This window comes from Prionailurus bengalensis, chromosome E3 (genome assembly GCF_016509475.1).
Source record: "Prionailurus bengalensis isolate Pbe53 chromosome E3, Fcat_Pben_1.1_paternal_pri, whole genome shotgun sequence".
In the NCBI taxonomy this organism is placed as follows: Eukaryota; Metazoa; Chordata; class Mammalia; order Carnivora; family Felidae; genus Prionailurus; species Prionailurus bengalensis.
The window spans coordinates 20,155,049-20,171,544 of NC_057357.1; the positions used below are offsets into that span (position 1 = coordinate 20,155,049).

General features: G+C 49.4%; 1 protein-coding gene across 1 annotated transcript in view; it reads right to left on the reverse strand.

Annotated features, from left to right (window-relative positions):
* IL21R (interleukin 21 receptor) overlaps positions 1 to 14,310 on the reverse strand; it is a 34,819-nt gene extending 20,509 nt beyond the window's left edge. The window contains exon 1 of the mRNA XM_043560247.1: positions 13,725 to 14,310. The gene's annotated coding sequence lies outside the window, so the exon portion shown is untranslated. The remainder of the gene's footprint in view (positions 1 to 13,724) is intronic.
* Between the last annotated feature and the right edge of the window lie 2,186 nt (positions 14,311 to 16,496).

Sequence of the window (16,496 nt, forward strand, 5' to 3'; positions counted from 1 at the left end):
TGAGAAGATGCTCATCATCATTAGTCATTAGGGAAACTCAAATAACACCCACTAGATGGCGATTTTAAAAACAGAAAAATTAAAAGTGGGGGAAAAAGATGTAGCGTTTTGGAACCCTGATACATTGCTCCTGGGATTGTAAAATGATACATTTGCTGGGATGCCTAGGTAGCTCAGTCAGCTGGGTGTCCGACTTCAGTTCAGGTCCTGATCTCACAGGTCGTGAGTTCGAGCCCCACGTCGGGCTCTGTGCTGACAGCTCAGAGCCCGGAGCCTGCTTCCGATTCTGTGTCTCCCTCTCTCTCTGCCCCTCCCCTGCTTGCTCTTTGTCTCTGTCTCTCTCTCTCTCTCTCTCAAAAAATAAATAAACGTTAAAAAGATTTTTTAAAACATGGTACATTTGCCATAGAAAGCAGTTTAAAAGTTTCTCAAAAATTCATATGGGGTTACCACATGGCAAAGCAAACTGACTTCTAGGTACAGAGTAAAAAGAATTGAAAACATACGCCCATTAAAAAAAACCTCTGTTACCTGAATATTCACAACAGCAGTATTCATAACAGTCCCAAACTTGAAGCAGCCCCAATGTCCATCAGTTGAATGGACAAAGCATAGAATATCCATAGAACAGAATATTATTCAGCCATAAAGATGCATAAAGTAGTAATACATGCCTCAACACAGATGCATCTTGAAAATTGATCCTGAGGTAAAGAAACCGGGCACAAAAAGCCAAATATCGTATGACTCCATTTACATGACATTTCTAGAACAGGCAGGTTCATAGAGCCAGGAAAGAGATTAGTGGTTGCCGGGGGCTGGAGCTTTGGAAGGAGAGAGAATGGGGGATGATGGCTAATGGGTGTGGCTTTTTTTTTTTTCTTTGGGTGATGAAAATATTGTGCAGTTAGCAGGGCTGATGGTCGTACAACTTTGTGAATGTACTGACAGCCGCTTAATCGTACACTGTTAAAAAGTGAATAAATAAATCCGTGAATTAGATCTTAATTGCGATTTTTAAAAAACGTGAATCTTTAAAAATAAAGATATTTTTCAAAGCAAACCAAAGCAAAACACCTGAGAGAATTTGTCACTAATAGACCCTAACTTGTCACTGATAGGCTGATAAGGTCTTAGGAAGGTTAAACTTATGCAGAATTAAAACACATTACCATGATGCCCCAAAGGTAAGGAGTGAATAAAGCTAAAGGTTACTGTAAATAAAGTAAAGGTTCTGGGAAATGATAAAAGGACCAACACAAAGTGGACTCAAAAAAAAAAAAATCAAATATGCATATTGTAATCTCTAAGATAAGCCCTAAAAAATTATGAAAGAAAATAGATAAGAAACATATAATACTAATGTTTTAAATTTTATTGTTCCAAAAAAGGAAACAAAGAAGAAAAAAGGAATAAAGAATAGACAAAAGGAAAACGAATAGATTTAATCCCAAACACGTCAGTACTTTCATCAAATGTAAGTGAACTAACCCTAGAATGAAAGACATAACTTTGTATCCAAACTTGACATTAAGGGGCACCTTGGTGGCTCAGTCAGTTGAGCATCTGACTCTTGATTTTAGCTCAGGTCATGATCCCAGGGTCATGGGATCGAGCCCCATGTTGGGCTCCCCAGTGAGCTTGGAGCCTGCTTAAGATTCCCTCTCTCTCCTTCTGCCCCTCTCCCCTGCCTGTGCTCCTTCTCGCTCTCTCTCTCTAAAATAAAAAAGAAATAATAAAAATAAAATTTAACACCTTGACATTAAAAGAAAGTAAAATTTGGGGCGGCTGGGTGGCTCAGCCAGGTAGGCGACCGACTTCGGCTCAGGTCATGATCTCGCAGTTTGTGAGTTCGAGCCCCGCGTCGGACTCTGTCCTGACAGCTCGGAGCCTGGAGCCTGCGTTGGATTCTGTGTCTCCCTCTCTCTCTCTGCCCCTCCCCTGCTCATGCTGTCTCTCTCTGTCTCTCAAAAATAAATAAATGTTAAAAAAAAAAATTTTAATAAAAAAAAAAGAAAGCAAAATTATAGGTCAATCGTTCTCATAAATATACAGACAAAATATTAACAAATCAAAGGTAACGATATACACAAAATGTGTATATGTGTATATGTGATACACATCATTATCACGTGAGGTTTATTTCAGGAATACAAGGTTAGGTTGACATTTGAAAGTCAGTAATCTATGTCATCACATTAGGAAAATAAAAAAGAAAATGTGTATCATAATTTAATAGGTCCAGAAAACAGATTTAAAAAATTGTAACACCCATTCGTGATTTTTTTTTTAATTTTTTTTAATGTTTATTTATTTTTGAGACAGAGACAGAGCAGGAATGGGGGAGGGGCAGATAGAGAGGGAGACACAGAATCGGAAGCAGGCTCCAGGCTCTGAGCCACCGGCCCAGAGCCCGACGCGGGGCTTGAACTCACAGACCGCGAGATCATGACCTGAGCTGAAGTCGGATGCTTAACCGACTGAGCCACCCAGGCGCCCCCCATTCGTGATTTTTTAAAACACTCTCAAAAAACCAGGAATAGAAGGAATCTTCTTTGATCTGATAAGGAGCGCACAGACATGCATGTGTGCATAATATACACAACCAACATCATGTGTAATGGTCAAATACTGAACATGATATACTTGAGGGCAGGAAAAAGACGAGTGTCTTATCCTGGAGGCCCCAGTCAACGCAGTAAGGCAAGAAAAATAAATAAATGTATAAAGATCAGAAAACTATAAAGAGTAAAATGATATAAGGACTGAGCACCTAGAAAAGTCCAGATACTTAACAAACTATTAGAATAATAACCATTGAACAAGGATACTGGATATGAGAACAATAGAAAAAAAAATCTACTGTATTTCTAAAGATCAACAAAATTGACAAACTTTTAGCTAGACTAACAAAAGTAAGAGAAGTCTCAAGTAACTAAAATCAGAAAAGAAACAGAAGACGTTACGACTGATGCCACAAAAATAAAAAGGATTGTAAGAGAATACTACAAATAATTGTACACGGGGGCGCCTGGGTGGCGCAGTCGGTTGAGCGTCCGACTTCAGCCACGATCTCGCGGTCCGTGAGTTCGAGCCCCGCGTTGGGCTCTGGGCTGATGGCTCGGAGCCTGGAGCCTGCTTCCGATTCTGTGCCTCCCTCTCTCTCTGCCCCTCCCCCGCTCATGCTCTGTCTCCCTCTCTGTCAAAAATAAACAAACATTAAAAAAAAATTTTTTTTGGGGGGAGCGCCTGGGTGGTGCAGTCGGTTAAGCGTCCGACTTCAGCCAGGTCATGATCTCGCGGTCTGTGAGTTCGAGCCCCGCGTCGGGCTCTGGGCTGATGGCTCGGAGCCTGGAGCCTGTTTCCGATTCTGTGTCTCCCTCTCTCTCTGCCCCTCCCCCACTCATGCTCTGTCTCTCTCTGTCCCAAAAATAAATAAAAAATGTTGAAAAAAAAATTTAAAAAAAATTGTACACCAACAAACTCAATAATGTAGAAGTGGATAAATTCTTAGAAACATACAACCTACCAACACTGAATTATGAAGAAATAGAAAATCCGAACAGACCTATAAATAGTGAGGAGGTTGATTCAGTGACCAAAACTGTCACAGCAAAGAAAAGCCCGGAACCAGATGACTTCACTGGTAAATTCTACCAAACATTTTAAGAAGAATTAATGTCACTCCTTCTCAAACTCTTTTGAAAAATCGAAGCTAAGAGAACAATTCCAAACTCATTTCATGAGGGCAGCATTATACCGATATCAAAGCCAGACAAAGAAAACTCCAAACCAATATCCCTGATGAATACTGATGCAAAACTCCTTGATAACATACTAATAAATGGAATCCAACAACATATTAAAATGATTATATGCCACAATCACGTGGAATTTGTCCCTGGGGTGCAAAGATGATTCAGTATACAAAAATACACCACATCAATAGAGCAAAAGACAAATCACATGATCCTTTCAACCGATGCAGAAAAGGCATTTGACAAAATTCAACATCTTTTCATGATAGAGACATTTAACAAACCAGAAACAGAAGGAAATTATCTCAACCCAAAAACGGTCACATATGAAAGGCCACAGCTAACCTCTTACTCAGTGGTAGAAAATTGATAGATTTTCCTCTAAGGTCAGGAACAAAGCAAGAATGCCCACTCTCACCACTTCTATTTAATGTGGAACTATAAGTCCTCGTCAAAGCAATTAGGAAAAAAAAAAAGGCAGTCAAATTGGAAAGAAAGAAGTAAAATGATCTCTGTTCATAGCTGACATGACCTTATATAGAGAAAACTCTAAAGATCACACACACACACACACACACACACATTAATTAACAAATACATTAACAAATTCACAAAGTCACAAATGAATGAACAAATGATGTAAAATCAACACTCAAAAACCAGTCGCATTTCTATCGGTTAACAATGAACAATTCAAAAGGAAATTAAAATAATATCAATAGTAGCATCAAAAACGATCAAATATTTGGGAAGAAATTTAACCAAGGAGGTGAAAGACTTGTGCTCTAAAAACCACAAAACATTGCTAAAAGAAATGAAAAGAAAGCACAGATAAATGGAAAGACATCCCATGTTCATGGATTGGAAGACTTAATACTAAAAATGTCCACAGCAATCTACAGATTCAAGGCAGTTTCTGTCAAGATCCCAATGGCATGTTTTGCAGAAATAGGTAAAAAGCCATCCTAAAATTCACATGGGATCTCGAAGGACTCTAAATAGTCAAAGCAATCTTTGACAATGAAGAACAAAGCTACAGACCTCACACTTCCTGATTTCAAAACGTATTACCAAGCTACGGTAATCACTGTAGGTATAGACATAAAGGCAGACAGGCACATACTGCTGTATAGACAGACAAAGTAGGTATTGGCATAAAAGCAGGCATACAGATCAATGAAGCAAAATAGAGAACCCGGAAATAAACCTTTGCATACACGGCCAATGAAGAAAGGACTCTTTCTTTGAAGAACTCCTTCGGTGAAGAAGGACTCTTCAACAAATGGTGCTGGGAAACCTGAATATGAAGCGTGGACTCTTCCCTCATACACAGAAATTAACTTAAAATGGATTAAAGACCTATAGGTAAGCCTTGAAACTATAAAACTTCTAGAAGAAAACATAAGGGAAAACTTCAGAACATTGGGCTTGGCAATGATTTCTTGGCTATGACACTGACGAGAAAGACGCAGACAGCAAAGCAAACATAGGCAAACAGGACCGCGTTAAAAGCCTCTGCGAAGCACAGGAAATAATCAATAAGGTGAAAGGACAACCTAGAGAATGATACCAAATATTTTGCAAACCATATACTGAATGCATTCAGAATTATGAACTCCCACCATTCAGTAGCAAAACAAAACAGAACAGAACAAATGGCCTGACTGAAAAATGACTAAAGGTCTTGCATAGATATTTCTCCAAAGAAGATTGAAAAACATGGCCAACAGGTGTATGAAAAGATGGTCAATATCATTCATCATCAGGGAAATGCAAATCAAAACCACAATGAGTTATTACTGCGCGCCTATTAAGTTGGATACAATGTTGGTGAGAATGTGGAAAAACCGTAAGCCTTATGCCCTCTTTGTGGGATTAGTAAATGGTGCGGGCGTGACCGAAGACAGTGTGGAGGCTCCTCAAAAAATCGAACAGAGAACTCCCATGTGATCAATCCAGCACCCCACTTCTGGGTAGGTACCCGAAAGAATTGAAAACAGAGTCTCAAAAGTACCTGCACGCCAATGTTCACTGCAGCATTAGTCACAACAGTCAGGTCCTGAAAGGCACCTAAGTTTACCAACTGATGAATGAATAAAGAAAATGTGCTACACACATACGATGGAATATCATTTAGCCTTAAAAAAGAAAGAAGGCTGCAACGTGGACGAATGTTGAGGACATTACGCTAAAAGAAATAAGCCAACCACTAAAAGACGAACACTGTATGATTCCACTTATACGACAGATCTGAAGTCATCAGACTTGTAGAAACAGAAAGCAGAATGGTGGTTTTTCAGGGGAATGGGGGGGTGGTGGTGGGTAACGGGGAGTGGTTCAATGGGTATGAAGTTTCAGTTGTACAAGGTGAAACAGTTTCAGAGATCGGTCATACAACAACACACATACGCTTAACAATACTGTCCTGTTCTGTATGGTCCCTGCAAAACTTGTTCAGAGGATACAAAACATGTTACTAGTTTATGAAGTCCACAGCTGGGATGTTCTGTCTTGCACTTATGACCTCAGCAGATGGGGGGGGGGGGTCTGCAAACCCCCCTGCAAACCTTACAAGGTAAGAAACAACACAAAGCTACAAAACAAAGGTAAGAAGTCCCCAGCTGGGGACTGGGTTTGGTAGCTATTTCTTTCCATATCTGAAGCTCCAGATTGAAAAAGCGTGTTAACAAAGTTAAGAAAGTGTGACGAAGATCTGGTGTATTTCTATATACCAAGAGCAAGCATGATTAAAATGATACTATTTGCATCAGCATAAGAAATCAAATACTCTAATGAGCCCCAGTGAAAGACGTACAGGACCTCTACACAGACACCTACAAGATATTAGTTACATACATTTTTAAAGATATCAATAAATGGAGGGAGATACATGGTCACGAATTAGATAATTAAACAGTTTAAAGATGTCCATTCTCCCCTCGTTGGACTAAAGTTTCAAATGAAATCTCAAGTTTCAAGAAAATCCCCAGCAAGATTTCCTTTGGTGGAAATTGACAAGCCAGTGCTCAAATTTATACAGAAATCCAAAGACCTGAGAAGAGTTTAGAGAATCAAAAATAACGTGGTATTGTTGCAAAGGAAAAAAACCTTGCCAATGGAAAGGGAATAGAGTCCAGAAATAGACTGGTGTTTATAGTCATTTCGTTTTCAAGAAAGGCACTACCGAAAAGTCACGGGAAAAGCATGATTAAAACAAACAAACAAAAAAGATGCTGGATCAATTGGATATTCACATGAGGAAAAATGAACCTTGACCTTCCACTTTATATCATACACAAAAACACATCCAGATATTTTGCAGACCTACTGTCTGCAAACAATAAACTTCCACAAGGAGACAGAGGATAATATTTTCATGACCTTAGGGTCGATGACGCTTCCTAAACAGCACATAGAAAGCTCGAGCCATAAAGAAAAAGACTGATAAATTGAACCTCATTAAAATTAAGAATTTTTGGGGGCGCCTGGGTGACGCAGTCGGTTAAGCGTCCGACTTCAGCCAGGTCACGATCTCGCGGTCAGTGAGTTCCAGCCTCGCGTCGGGCTCTGGGCTGATGGCTCGGAGCCTGGAGCCTGTTTCCGATTCTGTGTCTCCCTCTCTCTCTGCCCCTCCCCCGTTCATGCTCTGTCTCTCTCTGTCCCAAAAATAAATAAACGTTGAAAAAAAAAATTTTTGTCCCCCAAAAGATTTCATTAAGAGGATGGAAAAGGGAAATGGGAAGAGATTATACTGTATCTATACAATATAGGTTTCTTTGATATAATTATATATATAATTCATATTTTATATAGTTACATATAATATGTAATATATATAAATTATAAAATATGTTATATATCATTTTTATGTATCTGTGATATATATATAGCTTGTGTGTGTGTGTGTATACACACACGTATAGATCTGTATCCGGAGTATGTAAAGAACTCCCACAAAACAATAAACAAGGGCACCTGGGTGGGTCAGTTGGTTAAGCGTCCGATCCTTGATTTCGGCTCAGGTCACGATCTCATGATTTGTGAGATCGAGCCCCGCGTCCGTCTCTGCCCTGACAGTGCAAGAACCTGCTAGGGACTCTCTCTTCCCCCTCTCTCTGCCTCTCCCCGGCTTGCTCTCTCTCCCTCAAAATAAATGAATACACATTTAAAAAAAAAAATTATTTAAACACAACGATAAACAGCACAAAACTCCGTTTGGCAAGAAAGGGAAAGAGCTTCAAGAGACACTTCACCAAAGAAGCCCTTCCAAATGGCCAAGAAGCATAGTAAAAGTTGCTTGAAATCATGACTCATCATGCAAATTTACATCTCTGTGACACCACCGCGTCAACCCGGAAAGGCTAAAATGAGAAAGGCAGACACCATGCCGCGTCTACGAAGGACGCAGGGTAACCCAAACTTCTCAACCTCCCCTCAGTCTTCCGGGGTGCGTGCCATTCGGCAGGGCCACCCTGGGACGCTTCTGCTGAACAGAACCCCACTTCTAGACCGGGCATCGAAGAGAAACGTGTACACGCGCAGACGTGGGCCGGAGGGTCCCCGCAGCGGCATTCACAGCCTCCCCAAACTGGAAAGAACCCAAGCTCTGGTTACCCCGTGTCTTTCCCTCACTGACGCTTCAGGAACAGGATAGTGGAGGGTCACAGGTCAGCCGTCATCTCCAGCGGGGCTCGGGCGGGGATGGGGGCTGGAAAGTGAAAGGTAGGTGAGGAGGGTGGTAAAAGCAAAGTGGCCCGTTTCCCAGAGGGACCGAGGAGAAACGAGGTGGGTGAAAAGGGACTCCCCAGCCGTGCCAGAAACAAGAGCCAACGGGTCGCCAGATGGGGAAGTGTCAAGACTGAGGGACTTCCCGAAAGGGAACATAGGCGAAAGGGCTCCCAGCTTACCCCTGGTCTTCAAGGACTTCTGCCCACCTGCCCTCCGGCCGGCCTCCTCCCTGATCTCTCCAGCACCCAGCTGTGGCCCTCCCAACTACGTCCCCGTCGCAACTGGATCATTCGGTGGCTCCCCATTGCCCTTCAGGGAAGACCCCAAATTTCTTAGCGCAGCATTCAACACATTTCGGGATCTGCCCCCCCAACATTCGTTCCCTCTGGCCCCCGGCACCCATCCTGAGCTGCAGGTACCCCAGGCTCCCGACAGCTTCACCAACAGTCCCCCTGCATCTGGCTTCCACACCCCTGCACGAGTTCTTTCAGCCACCGGAACGTTCTACCCTCCGGGGCGGACTGACAGCCTCCTACTCAGTCTTCAAAATCCAGTTCGCTTGTCACCTCCTCTGGCAGTCTCCCACCCCTCCAAAGAGTATGAGTCACTCCTTCCTTTGGGGTCCCTCCCTCCACCAGGGCACCCTGCTCGGGGTGCTTTCACGGACGTTCGCAGCAACAGGCAGGCAAGGACTGTGTGCCTCTTGGCTACTGCTGAACCACGCCGGGGGTGAACCGGTGCCCGACACGCAGTGGAGGCTCAAAACACTTGTGACATGGGCGGCCACGTGAAACGGTGATGGGTTTGGAGGCCCACCTTCAGAGCTAAAACCTACATAGACCATGCACTCCGAAATGAACCGCTATTCTTTTCGACTCCACTCTCTTAAATGTGGTGCCTGGAACATCTTTACGGAGTCGATAAGGGTCAAATCTCCAGTGCTCCCGCTCTCCTCCTCCACCCCAGGGCCTTGGCACATGCCTCTGTCCAGAATACTTTTCCTCGTGCTTCTCTGCTTCCTCATCCTCCGGTTTCAACTTCAGTGTCGCCTCCTCCAGGAGGCGATCGCCGCTGGCTGGTCTGGGTCTCCCCTGCAGTGCTCTGGGCCCCACATCCTTCTGTTTCCTTCTCCACGGTTGTAATATTAGGGTCAGGTCAGTAAACGCTTCTGTTTTTGTGTTTATGACCTGTCTCTGTCCCGGAGCATAAGCCCCGCCCCCACCCCCACCCCCGGAGGCTGGGAAATCATCTGTTTTGTTCACCAAAGAAAGTATCCTTAGTGCGCAGAACGGGGCCGGGAGCTCGGGGGGTGCTCGGCGAGTGGCTGAGGAGTTGGCAAACGAACGAAAGAGGGTACGAGTCGCCGTGTCCAGTTACACGAGGAGCGAGGCGTGGGGCCGCAGGCAGCCCCCGAGACATCTGTTTCCCCATCAGCTTCATCACGGTCCCCAGGAACTTGCCTCCACCCTGAGCAACACCCTCAGCTCCCGGGGTCTGAGCAGTCACGACTGCTGTCATCGGATTAGTAACAAGGAACCTTCAGAGAGGGATGGCGGGGCGCCCAGGGTCATACAGAAAGTTCTTAGCCAAGCAGAGCGCTCAGGCTGGGGGAGAATCAGCCTGGTGGCCCTGGGGGACCCTGAGGCATATCCATTCCTTTCTCTGGGACTCAGTTTTCCTCATCCATAGAATGGGGCAGCGCCCTGGCCTGGCCGAGGTGGTGTGGGGCGGGCACACTGTAGGCGAGTGGGTAACGTCAGTTGTTTTTTCACAATTTTTTTTTCTTTTGTGCCAGTGGCAAGGGGTGGGTTGTGGGTGTCTGAGGACAGATGTCCCAAGACCCCCAGGGGGTAGTAGCTTAGGCAGTAGGAGCCGAACATGAGGGGAAGGTCCCATCCCAACCTGTCAGTCTTCCTCTGTCTCCCAGCCGGGCCGGGATCCCGGTCCACGAAGCCTCTTTTAGCCTGAACGAGCTGTGCCTACTGCACAGCCTGGGCAACCGTTCACTCCAGCCGCCTTCCCCCAGACCAGGAGAAAGAAGAGAGGTTTGCAGCTGCGGGGTGAGGGGTGGGGCAGGGCTGGCAGCCTGCCTTCTGTCCGGCCCCCTGCTTGGCAGGCCCCTCCCCACCCCCCACCAGGCTGCCCTGGCCAAACTAGGCTGAGTGTCACGGATTCGTACAGGAGAAGTTTGGCAGGCCCTAGTCCCAACGTACACCATCAAGCCCCCTTGCAGATGAGGAAATAGAGGCCCAGAGAGGCCCAGTGCCTTGCCTATGGTCACACAGCGAGGAAGGACTGGGGCCTGAGCAGGGAGCCAGGTTGGGGTATTTGCCCCACCTCTCTGGGGACACTTGGGGTGGCCGGACCCTTCCTGGGGGCTGTGGGGACCAGCAGGCGAGGCCCCTTGCTGCAGGTGTCCTGGCCATCGGGGGGCATCAGCAGGGCCCCTGCCTGCACCCTGGGGAATATTCTCAGGTTGTTTCAGAAGTTCCAAGTTTACTCAGATCCTGCATATGAGCTGTCATCAAAAGTCCCTTTGGCCAGGCGCCCAGGCAAGGAGTGGGGGCGGTGGCACCTGTGAGCCAGGGGTGGGGGTGGGGCTCCTCTCCGCTCCCCCCCCAGCCCCGCCTCCGCATTTCGGGGTGCCCTAGAGGGCAAGGGAGAAGGGGGCGAGGAAGGGGCCTCTCCTTGAAGTGTCTGTTCCCCCCCCTCCCCAGTTTCCTTCCCTCTGCTTGCGAATGACTCCCTGGGTGACCCTGAAAACCCTACCCCTCTCTGAGCCTCAGTTTCCCCAGCTGTGCAAGGCAGCATAAAATTACCATGCGAGCTATCGTTTATTGAGGGCTTAGTGTATGCCGGAAGGGACGCCGTGCGTTCTAGCGAATAACAAGGCAATTATTTACCAGCCATCCCTAAAGTAAAGCGTAATTGCTACTATTTCTTGTGAACCACTGCTCATGGCGCCGGCCCTGTCTCCGCCACTGAATCCCAGGACCTAGGACAGTGCCTGACGCCCCAGTGGGTGCTCAAAAACTACACATAGAACAAAACCTCACGACAAACCGGAAATGGATGTTAGAGACGGGGAAACGGAGGTTCAAGGGAGGTGAAGTGGTTTACTCAAGGTCACCCCAGAACTAGGGGGCGGAGCTGGGTCTCCACCCAGTCCTGGCCGCCTCCAAGGCCCCGGATCGCCCGTGGAGGTGTGTTGGCACGCGGGTCACGGGTCCCACAGCCCCCCACCTGACCGCAGGGGGGACCTCCCAGCCATCACTCCTGCCTGCGGGGATTCTGAAGGCACTGGCTCTCCTCCCTGCGTGGAGGATGGCTTCTTCCCTTCATTCATTATTTATCAGGCACCAGGGAGGGAAATGGTGCCTCCCCAAGCTTCTGGTGCCTTCCCTCTTTCCATCTCCTCTTCAACGGGCCTCCTCTACCTGCCCGCCCCCACTGCTCTCAAGCTTCTTGCGGTCCCCAGCCCCCACCCCCACCCTTCACTGGACAGGTGGGAGCCTAGGGCTCAGGCTTTGTCTCGTTCACCCCACGCCTCCGGGCCCTCGATTTTGTTCTCCTAACACTTGGGCGCTTGGCTTCCTCCACTGCGGGGTGGTAAGGATCCAGACACCCTCCCAGGTGTGAGGTGGGCAGGGCCAGGGCTCCCTCGAGTCCACCATGGGGAGCAGGTCGTCAGGCCTGCCCCTCCCCTTCTCAGAAGGGTTCTCGAGACTATGAGTCTTGTTTTTATGCTATCCTGTCTGGCAGGTGTGGCCCTGCGGTCAAGCGGACCGGCGGCCCAAACCCAGCTCTGCGTCTCACGGCCACGTGGTCCTGGGGTCCTCGATCTCCTCATCTGTGAAATGGGCTGAATGGGCTCCCGGCCTCACCTGATGTTGTAAGGATAGCGGGAGCCCCTCAAGTGCCAGCAGCGGGCTGAGCCCCGGCGCTCGGAGGACCGGAACCGCGGGGGCTGAGGGAAGCCGATCGCGGGTTCTCGGATGTGCCCCCCGCACCTTCCACCGCTCTTGGACCCTGGCCCTCCTCTGCCACGGGCCCCCCCTTCCTGGTAGAACAAGCTGTCTTCCTGGGCGGATCTCCAAACGGCAACTTTCATATTTTTATGCCCCCCAATCTTCACAACTAGCCCCACGGGATGGAGCTGCCTTCATCCCCATTTTAGAGATGAGAAAACTGAGGCTCCATGAGGTTGGAAGAAGCACAGAGACTTGCTCAAGTTCACCCAGCTGGGGAGTCGCATGGTCGGCTTTTGAACCCGCCAGGTTTTCCCCATTCGGCCATGTGCTTCTAAACCCATGTTTCCCCCCCCCCCCCGGGGGAATACAAATGTCCTCAGGGGAGCAGCCTGTGACTTTTGAATGCCCCCGGCCCCCGGGGCCGCTGCTCCCACTGCGCAGGCTGGCCGTTCCTTCTCGAAGTCCAGGGTTCCCACCAGAGGCCTCTCCCCACCCAGCTGCTCTGCCGGGAAGCTGTCCGCCTCCCCCTTCTTTCCTCTCCTGTCCACATGTCAAACTTCAACCCATGCCTCCAGACTCAGCCTCCCCGCGCCTCCCGGCTTCCCTCTCTTCCACGCACACAGGGCCCTTGGCTTCTCACCACCCGCCCATCCCCTGTGCTTTGGTGAGAAGGAGACAGCGTGGAGGACGGGGCCAGCCTCCGAGTCACCTGCCCGCCCTGCTCCGCGCTGTGGAGTCTCCTCGGGAAAATCGCTCTACCCCTGGAGCCCCTGTTCTCTGTGAAATGGGCACAGAAATCCGTGTGGAGGGGTTACAGGACACAAAGACGCTAAAACCCAGACTCTGCCCCCCAAATCGATGCCCCTCCCCAGAGTGGGCCCCCTAGAAATGCCACACCATCACGCCGGCACCCCCGTGCCCACCCCTGCCCTCCTCGGCTCCCGGGAACCGCGGTGACTGTGGCATCCCCTTTGGTCTGGGACCGGCTTTCCTCCAGCAGCCCCGGCCTTTTGGAGCTGGTTTCCACAGACAGCTCATGGGGTCATCTCAGCCGTGTCCCAGCCTCCAGACCGCCAGGCCTCCTGCAGACGCACAAAAAGGCACTTTGGGCATCCTGGGCTGGGCTGAACAGGAGACTCCAGTCCCAGCTCTGCCGGCCTCACTGTCCCCAGCTGTGAGGAGGGTGCGAAACCCCTCTGTGTCCTCCCACCTCGGGCAGAGAAGGCGCCAGACCCCCCGCGGAGAACAGTGGCTGGAGCTGAGTTACCTGCTGTCCCAGCTTCTCCCTCAGGAATCCATTCTGTGTGCCCCGGGGTGGGGGGGGAATCCAGTGGCCTTCCAGGGGTGGGGGCGCGGGACAGGAGTCAGAGGGAGCAGGCAGGTGTAGGGGGTGGGGATCCACAGCCTGTCCTGAGTCACCAGCCAGACAAGCCTACGACCTGTCACCGGGACGGATGGCCCCGGGCCCTAGGCAGGCAGGCCACACAGAGAGAGCCAGCCGGGGTCACAGGCAGTGGTCGGTCACATCCCAGGGAGGTCACACACAGACAGAGGACAGAGATCGACTGCACCAGGGAGAGACCCACAGCAGACCAGGGCTGGTCAGACAGGCAGACGGACAGACAGGGGAAGGGAAGTCGAGCAGACAGGCAGGTGGCCAGCGGGGCAGACGCAAAGAGAGACAGGCAGGCAGGCAGGCAGGCAGCCGTGTGGCTGTCAGTCACACTCAGGGAGGAGCAAACAGTCGGCCCCGGAGCCCATGGGTCACTCGGCAGAGCCCCATGGGTCTGTCAGAGCGCGGCTGCTGCCCTGCCGCGTGCACAGGGTGGGGAGGCAGGGGAGGATGTGGCGAGCAGCAGCTCTCCCCGCAGGCCCTGCCCACAGAGCAGCTGGCCCCTCCCTGAGGGAGTGAGAAAGAGGTGGGAGGGGGCCGGGCCCCTGGCAGAGCCCTCGCTCACCAAAGGTCACCTGCTAGGAAGACATTTGGGGCCACCAGGGTGATGGTGCCTCTTGCGGATGGGTGGTGTTACCCGCCCCCCCCAGGTCTCACGGTCATGACCTATGAGGCAGGCAGGGCCCGAGAGCCACTGCTTCTCACAGATGTGGCGACCGAGGCTCAGAGGGGTGTGGAGGTAGGTTAGTGGACCCAGGGGGCCCCGGTGGTCCTGAGAGCCCAACTCTGAGTTCAGAGAGAAAGTTGAGGGCCCAGGGCCAGAGACCTACCCCCCCCCCCCCGCCCGGAGGTCCCATGCTTCACTCACGCACACCACCTGCCTGGCCCAGGAGGGGGCTGCGTTTGGACCCCCCACCCCCACCCCAGGCAGACCCCTCTGACTTCCCTTCCTTTGAACCCAGCTTTCCACTGCAGGGTTGCAGGGAGCAGGACCCTGTCCCCAAGCCCTTCAGAAGACAGTCACATCACCTCTCTGAATGCCTCTGAATGTCAAGCGGGGATGCCTAGCCGAGGGGAGACGGCAGCCATGAGGAACACACGAGAACTCAGGCAAAAAATAGAGAAAAGCAATTCTCAAGAGAGTTTTCTTTCATCTTGCGGACGAGCCGGGGGCCCATGAAAGGGTCAGACGTCTCTCTCTGGCAGAAGTTTAAGAAATCAGAGACAAAATCCAGCAGGCTCCTGCCCAGCAGCCTCACAGGGAGAGCCAGAGAACTTACCACAACCCCTACCATTACTCTCTTGCATTTTTTAGGCACCTACACGATCTCATTTTATGCCCCAGACCCTGTCAGGCAAAGCAGATTGCTTCCCTTTTAGAGATGGAGCAAACAAGGCTCGGAGAAGTGAAATGTCACACAAGCTACGAAGTGTCATAGCTGGCGTTTGGACCTGCGGGGTATCTGATTCCTAAGCCCGCACCAGGCGGTGACGACGAGTCTGAACCGGCACCAGATGCTATCAGGGTGGATGGGGGCTCCTTTGTGCTGTGTTGATGACACAGGTTGGCTTGGAAACACATGCCATCTGCCCCCCCAGCTGACTCATTTTTGGGAAACGATTTGCAGCTAACCCACATGACCGCTCCAAAGGAAAAGAGAAAGCATCTTACTATTTATTTCTTCTATTTTTTTTTTCTTTTTCTAGCTGTTTTTGAGGAACTTGGTACAAATTCCCCTGTGGTTGATCTGAAGGATGTTTGCCCTATAGAAATTCTCTTCCTCACTGCTGAAATATCTTGTGTTCTCTGGAGAACCCACGTTAGGAGGAAGCCAGATTTTCTTTTTCTCTCTCCTGATCTTCAGGGTGAGTTTTACGATGCCATGCATCAGTAATCTGAGTGGTTGAAAGATCAAGAAAAGGAATAGTGCACTGGACCTAATATTTGCTGAGAGTTGACTCTGTGCCAGGTTGTTTTGGGTTTTTTTTTTTTTAAAGTAAGGTTGTTTTTTCGTTTTTTTTGTTGTTGTTGTTTGTTTTTATTTTTTTTTTAATTTTTTTTTCAACGTTTATTTATTTTTGGGACAGAGAGAGACAGAGCATGAACAGGGGAGGGGCAGAGAGAGAGGGAGACACAGAATCAGAAACAGGCTCCAGGCTCTGAGCCATCAGCCCAGAGCCCGACGCGGGGCTCGAACTCCCGGACCGCGAGATCGTGACCTGGCTGAAGTCGGACGCTTAACCGACTGCGCCACCCAGGCGCCCCTGTTGTTGTTTGTTTTTAAAGTAATCTCTACACCTAGCGTGGGACTTGAACCCTCCACCCCAAGATCAAGAGCCACACGTTCCACTGACTGAGCCAGGCGGGCACCCCTGTGCCAGGGTTTTTAAGGACTTTAAAGATGTATCATCTCACTTAAAACTTAGCGTCATGGTCCCTATTTTACAGGGAAGGAAGATGAGACTCGGAGAGGGTAAATGACTTGTCCAAGGTCACACAGCTGGTGAGTGGCAGAGTTGGGATGAGCGAGTGGCAGACTTCAGGCTCCTATGTTCTAGATCATTCACAGCACTGTTTCTGCACGTACGTTAACCCAAGGATATTTGATCTCTCCGGCCTGCCTCCCTTCTGCCTGCCTGCCTGTC